This window comes from Pinus tabuliformis, chromosome 8 (genome assembly GCF_031772625.1).
Source record: "Pinus tabuliformis cultivar Carrire ecotype Pingquan chromosome 8, CPIR1, whole genome shotgun sequence".
In the NCBI taxonomy this organism is placed as follows: domain Eukaryota; kingdom Viridiplantae; phylum Streptophyta; class Pinopsida; order Pinales; family Pinaceae; genus Pinus; species Pinus tabuliformis.
The window spans coordinates 1,531,052,274-1,531,060,390 of record NC_142294.1 but is presented as its reverse complement, the minus strand read 5'-3'; positions in this window follow the sequence as shown (position 1 = coordinate 1,531,060,390).

The following is an 8,117-nucleotide window of genomic DNA, read 5'->3' as shown; positions in this document are numbered from 1 at the left end:
AAGAAATGATCTTGTTTTAAGCTGATTGTACTAATACATATGTGTCGAGATAGTTGATATCTACTTGCATGTAAGTAGGTGATACTTGTAGCATTAGTACTAATGACTATGAGTTGACTATGGATTATGAAATTATTGTTAGTACTGCTAAATGTTGATCTCAAACTGATAGTTATGATTTTCATGACATTTGGAACATTTGGTTGACATGTGTGAGTAGTTACAAGAAGCACGTTGGTATTAGCTTGACAAGGTAATAGTTGATGTGTTTATATTACTAACAGTTGGGTGATGTGACAATGCATAGTAACACTCAATTGCAGCAAGGAAGAAGTCAAAGAAATGAATCGAAAAGAATTCCTTTAACTATGTTGGAAACCCTAATTCTAAATGAATGAGTTCTTTACCTACCAGAAGTATTCTTAACCTTCATCTTATCAGAAATTATGTGGATACATGCTATATTCATGAACATGTACTTGACAGGTATATTAGCTAGTCCTTAATTACAAGTGGATCTGTGAAAGGATTGGAGTCGCTTGAGAGATGGCATTGATGTGTTCAGTTGTAAGCAATGTGCTTGGCACAAAAAGATGATGTAAATGGTGTATTGTTATGTTTATTTATGCACTAATAGTTATGAGTTAATGAAAACATGATGTAGAGAGTTGCATGGCAAGAGAGGTTGCCATGAAATATTGAAGAAGGCTTAGTTCGAGCTTTTCTTAGGAACCATGGGGATTGAGTCATGGTGTCTTTTGTCATTCTTGTGATTTTGGTCTTTTGCGATTGTTGCCCTTTATTTGTGATTTTGATTGTGTCTGGTGACTAGCTATGCCACTTTGTTGCAGTGTCGTATTGCTATTGGTTTTCATGGTCTTCTTGTTGTTGTTTCTATTCATGCCTTTTATTATTTTTAGCCTTGGGAATTGGTTGGGAAAGAGGAGTGTTAATGGATCTTGGGGAGGGATGTGTGGTACCCAACAGGTAATTTAAGCCATGTATGAAGCTTGATGTATGAGTAAGTGTAGTGGAAGGTAAGACTATGACAGTCAGTTGGACTGGTTGGGTCCTAGTGTAACGACTGTAACACCCTCCAAATTTTCACCTGCATCCAATTTCAAAGCCTTCCTTGGTTTTTTCTTGATGATTGCAAACACTAGAGATCATTCCATGAGCTCTTGTCGAGTATTACACCTTCTTTTCTTGACCAATCACTGGTTTTCTTTTATCATGTCGATTGCAATGTCATGCTTGAGGTCTTGTTCTAGCTATGTTGAAGGTCTTTCTTTGTGTGTACAAGTTGTGTGCCCTATCTAAAAATCTGTCACACTCACACATGAAGTTGTATGTGATGTCGTGAAATTGTCTTCATAGTTGTTCAATGATCTATCTCAAGTGTCACACTTATCGCTCTCACCCTTCAGTCAGTCTCACTAAGCATATGTTGTCTTCTGGCTCAGGGTGTCTTGTCATCGAGTCATGTTGAGTGTGTGTTTGCAAGGTTGTGTATACAAGAGTTCACTCGATGACATACTTAACCATTTTTCTAAATATATGTTGACTAGACCACCCTCCATCCATCGGACCCCCACTGATCTGCACTACGCAGTCTCAGCCCTTAGTGAACAAGCATTGTTTCCCAGAACTATGCAAAGCTTGAGGATGCCCTCCAGGTAGTCTACACTGTGAAATTCTAGAATAAAATCGGTTGAATATCACCCAGAAAAATATAGAAGTTTCCCAAGAGGCCATCTCAATCTAGACTTCCTGCAAGCCGATCCATCAAGCCCCCCGCTGGTCAACCAGAGAATTTGACTTAAATGGTGTCCCTAAACTGCGCAGAGGATGTTAGCATACTTGCCTGCACTGGCTAAAGAAATGGTGCATACATGACAGACAAGCACCCACTTCCTATCACTGCAATGTCCCAGGAAATTGCATAATTTTTTCAGGAAGTCCCCCTATCGTCCTGCTTGCCACTCCTAAACATTGTGCAACTTTCATAGCCAATTCACCCATTGCCCAATAACCTGCTCAGCCTAGAAATTACGCAAATATGTCCTACTTGACTACCTCACAGATCTGCGTAGTTCTAACTAGCAAGCTCCTGCAACTCAATCCCAACATCCTCAGGAAATTTGTGTAGTTTTCACTACTAGTGCCTCCCAATGCTTGCATTGTCTTCCCTAGAAAAACTACGCAATTCTTCCTGGAGCTGAGCTAGATCCCACATATGTCACTATTGTCCCGACTACTCAACCTAGCCTCTTAGTGACCTCTATGCAATTTTTCCCGACAGTGCCTAAGGAGCCTCGCATCCTAACCTAAAATGTGCTCCGCATAGTTTCAGAGCCTAGTCCTCTCTCTCGGTCACCTGCACCTAAAATGAAAGATGATGCATCATGGTAGATTAGGGAATTTCTGGATTTCATGTCATCTCGTCATGAGTGATTGTAGGGGCAAGCACATGGATGAGACATGGCGCTATGATGAACATGATGAAAATGGATTGCATGCAAGGAGACTTATTCGAAAATGGATGAATACATGAAGCATGCCAAGTACCAACAAAGGGGACACATGCACATGAAACATAAAGTGAACACCAGCACCATCGAAGACTCCACACATCTTGTCATGCCGAGTTGATGCTATGATACACTAAGAGTACACTCATTACTCAACAACACAACATCTCGACATGGACACCACCATCAACATGAACATACCAGCAGTGTCATGTTGAGTCATGTCATGAGTCGTCTCGGCCACATCACTACTATGGGCCATAATATTGTAATCAATGTAATGTAACACGGAAATCCAAGAGACCCACATATAAAGTTGAAGAGTCATGTAAGTCAAACAGTCATGTGGGAAGTTAAAGAGTCACAATGGTTAAGCTCACCCTTGGCTATATATACCGCTCTTTTGTAAATGCAAAGGACTTTTCACCTTGGCTCCTCCCACATAGCCTTGAGAGTCTGTAGTCTTTTCTTTGAGGAGCGAGCAGTGGCTCCAATGCCCCGTTATTGGGGCTAGTGATGTATGATTTACAAGTGTCTCCTATAATTTTCACTTAATTCATAAGCATGTTAACAGGCCAGCACGTTTTCACACATGTATTGTATTTGTTTGTAAGACTATTATTTGGAAGGTTGTAATGCATGTTGGTTTAACCTGTACTAAGATAGTTTAATTATTTCAGTTTTTTTAGTGCATATGATGTAGGAAATCTGTTGTATCAGTTTTTATCATTGTCTCGCTTGTGTGGAATACTCCACCAAACACTAGATAGATTCATTCTTACAAACTTGTTATAACGATCGTCGCACTTGTGTGGACTACTCCGCTGGTTGTTTTACGTGCTATCTGTTCACTTTGTGTTTGTTACTATTGCATCCGTTTGGACTACTCTACCGGAAGCTATGTAGATCCTGTTGTGTTGTGTGTCTATAACTGAGTTGGGACTATTCCCTTTCGACTTAAGACTCACTCTCAATCTCTCCCTCTGTAGTGAAAAAACTTAGACACAAGTTACACTAAGCACTCACCATGCACACAAACCTTGATTTTTGAAGACTAATTATACCACTTTCATGTGCTGACAAGCAATATCTAAGGCATATCTTTAAGATAATGGAAACTGGACCATCATACAGGATGGGACTCCTACACCAAATGGTGTGAGGTCTAGTTGGGACTTCATACTGGGGAGATCCCTTGAATGTTGGTCGGTCCAACACCCTCAAAATTTCTGGCACTAGAAGGAGGGATGCTAGTAGTTTATGGTTGAATTTCCTCTCACCCCCACTCATCAATCATCTGGTCAAGGTAGTAACACCAACTCCCTCTCTCCCACGAGAAACACTAAAGTTGGTTACTCCTCAACACCTGGACGTGAACACAAAATTTCATATCAGCACCTTCGCTTTGTCCATCCCATCATCCGTCAGTTTTCCAAAGTAGTTAGACTGAACCCAGGAATAAAATATCTTCCATACGCATCAAAGAAACCAAAGACCACTCCCATGGGAGTTGTTGTCTCATCAGTGGAAGAAGCAGTTCTTGTCACTCTCGAAGGTCTGGAAGAAGCTATTGATAACAGAGAGGAACCTCTAGTCTTCCGACATGGAGAAGAGAACACCCTTGTGATTGTGGTCACATGCTCAGGTACAGGAGTTGGAGGGGAATGTAGGGGAGGAGGTGGAGGTGGAGATGAACCAACCGAATCAGAGGTGGAATCAAGAGACTCTGAAGAAGAGGAGGATGAAGAAGCAGAAGACATGGTTGATCAAAACATGGAATGGATGACTTAGGGACCATTGGCTCTCCTGGGTTCTCTACACAAGATTCCAAAGCATTCGGAGAGGATGTTGACAAAGTTTGACCCCGACAGAAAAGTGAAGGCATAAGACCACTTGGACAACTTCTACCTACAGCTGTAGACACTCGAGGTACGGTAGGACAACGTTGCATGTAGATTGTTTCTGTGTACCTTGGATGGCCGAGCAGCGGTATCGTATCACGACCTCCCTGTCAACTCCATCTAGAATTGGGGTATGTTCAAGGGAATGTTTTTGGAGAAATTTGCTGACAAGACCTCTGCCATGTTCCTCAAAGAGTTGGCAGTCTCAAGATGGAGTCAAATGACATTAGGGGAATTTTGAGGTCTAAAATGGGCCTCCTAAGGAAATTATAAAATAATAGTAGAAATCATAAAATAAGATTTTATTACATCATCAAATTTTAGAGGGAAAAAAGAAAAAAATACTTTTTCAACCTATAGTTTCAACTTATCTCCCTATGCGTTTACTCAAATTTTGATCGTGAACACTCGATGGATGCATAGCTTGATTCCTCATCCAAGGAGTACCCATGTTGCATAGTTTCGATGGACCCTACTACATGAAAAACATTATTGCAATTACGTTTTTCAATGTATTTTATCATTTTTGTGTAGCATGGTCCATCGAAAGTATGCAACATGACTACTCTTTGGATGAGGAATTAAATTTTGCATCCAATGAGTACTCCTTCTTGAAATTTGACTAAAAAGTTAGGGAGATAAGTTGAAAATACAAGTTCAAAAAGTTGTTTTATTATTTTATTATTTTTTAATCTTCTTACATTTTTAGCCAAAAAATAGTGAATCATCCCCCATGGTTAACATCATCATCTTGAATCCTATTGGTTCTTATAAAGTTTAGTTTGGTTATACATTTTTCTTAGGGCGGCCATTTTAGACCTCAAAATTTCTCTAATGGAAAGTGAAAGACTTTAACCAAAGTTTTTTGTTCATCTTGAACAAGTTTGTAGCAGACACAAAACCTCATGACTCCATCATTGTCAACTACTACACATCTGCAATGCCGACTAGTATTGCGTAATTCATCAAGCGAACTGTGAAACCAACGTTACTTGAAATTCTGAAGGGGTGATCGTTGTGGAAAAGGACCTACGTGCGATTGGAGTCATCAAGGATGATGAACTAGCAAAGGACTCCAAGGATGCAAGAAAGAGGCCCCAGGCTGCTATGAGTAAGGGGAAAGACAAGGAAGAAAGTGACATTGAAACCCTTACTCATCTTGTCAATACCTTCACAAAAAAAGTGTCTAAACTAAAGCAATGAATGGTCGAGACATCTGCTAGCAACCGACCTCCCACATAGCCCACGAGGAGCATGTCATCATGCAACAACAATTACCTGGCTAAAACTATGTAGAGATCAAACTCAGTGTTCTAGATGGAAATGTTCACAGACCCTGATTTTTTCTCGTTCAACAATGACCATCACCCGGAAGGGACTTTTCTAGAATGGAAATGAGTTACAGACTCGACGTACAATGGTATGAGAAACATGGTAAACAATGTGAAAGTTCAGTTGGAAGACTAAGATGATGAAGAAGATGTTGCATCTGATGAAGCACCAAGTGCTGGGTAGGTGTTCAACATGTATCAATGTGCACGTGCAACACAGAAAATGAAAACTGAGAAGCAACCCCCAAAGCAAGATGGTCGATACAATCTCAGAAGTCAAGGGAATCCCCTTACTATTGAGGAGGTGCAAGAAAATCTTGAACTGATGAGGAAGGTTGATCCACCGACCGTCCCAAAGCACAAAGCATAAGCCCAGGAAGACAAGTGCAAACAAAAGTATGTCCATGAGCAGTAAAGTTCAGAACACTCCACCGAACAATATAAACACAAGTCTAACCTCAGACACCTCGATGATTTTTCCCACTCTTGACTACAATATTGTTGAAGATATGAGGAAAACTTGTGAAAACGTCTATTTGTTCGAGTTAGCTAATATCAAGGGTCAACAGGATATTATACTGCACGCATTGGGGAAAACATCCATAGACAATAGAACCTCTACCAACAAGGGAGAAAGCACATCTCTCAATTCACTCATAATTGTGCTCAACACACTCTAAATGGAAGAAGAAAAATTTGTTTTCTCTCCATTCTTGCTCTCATTTGGAATCTTTAACTGCAATGCTCACAACTATTTGGTTGACTCTTGCGCATCAACAAACGCCATGCCACTTTCCATTTCCAAGAGGATTAATGCGTAATGGAGCAAGGAATCTGTGCAGATCATCCAACTAGATCAAACATGTGTACCAACCATTGGTGAACTACAGGATGTGATCATCTAGTTATCTCATGACAGCCGAGTTAACCAATGCATCAACATTGTCATTGTGGACATACCGGAAGCATATGGCTTACTCCTTAGTATAGACTGGTCTAGAAAGTTGAATGGATACTTTTCCATAGCCTAGTCACACTTAAGGCTTCCATACTAGGGAAAAAGTAATCAGATCTGGGTGTTATCTAAGAGATACATGAAATATAATGTCACTTCCATCAATGGTGAGAATGAAATGTCGTCTTTCGTAGAACAGATGTTGCAAAACTTCCTCCTGGAAACACAGCTAGGGTGTTATCTCACACAACCAGCTCCAACCCCACTAGAGATGCAGTTGGGTCTCCTTCGTTGCCCAAGTGATGGAAATGAAACATTTACAACACATTGTAACACTAGTAATAGTAGCAGTAGTAGTACTAGCGCATCAAGTAGTCCATGTACAGACGAACTGTGGACCATGTATTTTGATGGATCAAAGACACATGATGGCTCTAGAGCTGGGTGTGTCTTGATAGACCCAAAGCACAGGAAACACTTGATCCCAAAGCACAGGAAACACTTGATCAGCCTCAATGTTGCTATGCTCAAAGAGATAGGTGATTCAGAAATCGTGGTACAATAGGTACGTAACACCATACATCTCAAAAAATTTTCAACAAGAGGTATGGTGACTATTCTCTAACTTCCAAGCTTTCAATATCATTGTTGTGCCAATAATGCGCAATGTAGTTGTCAATGCCTTAGCTAACACAGCTACTAGGATGACACCGCTTAAGGATAGTTTTATTGTTGAAATTTTGTATAAGCCTTCTATCCCTGATAACATAACTAATTACGTGTTTTTTATGATGATTAACAGATATTGCACTTCATGGCCAACGTTGATGTCTTCAAGGTTGTAACTATTGATGAAGATGAGCACGAGCTCTCTCTGCATGCTGTAGCTGATGAAAAGAAATGAAATCTCATCCCCAAGGGTGTGGTATCTCTCAAAAATCTCTATGACTTGCAGAACCGCTTTCAAAGGCCAAGGAACAACAAAACCCATACTTCCACCGTGATGCACGAACAAAGAAACTTGGGGACAGAACAAGATCTGAAGTTCATTAATCTTGGTACGTGTTGCACACCGCATGAGCAACAAGCCTTTGTATTCTTGTTCAAAAGTATTGGGATGTGTTCGGGTGGACATACGATGATCTAAAAACATATGACACATGAAGAATCAAACATGTGATTCTGATAAAAGGAGGGGTCAAAAGATTTTAGCAGAATCTGAGGAAGGTACATCTATCACTTAAATCCCTCATACAGAAATAACTGACTAAGCTGTTGGATGCTCAGATCATTTACAAAGTTTGTCATTCTATGTGGGTTTCTAACTTACTTCATGTACATAAGAGGTTTGGGGAGGTCCACTTATGCGTTGATTTCTGAAACTTGAATCGCGCCTCAA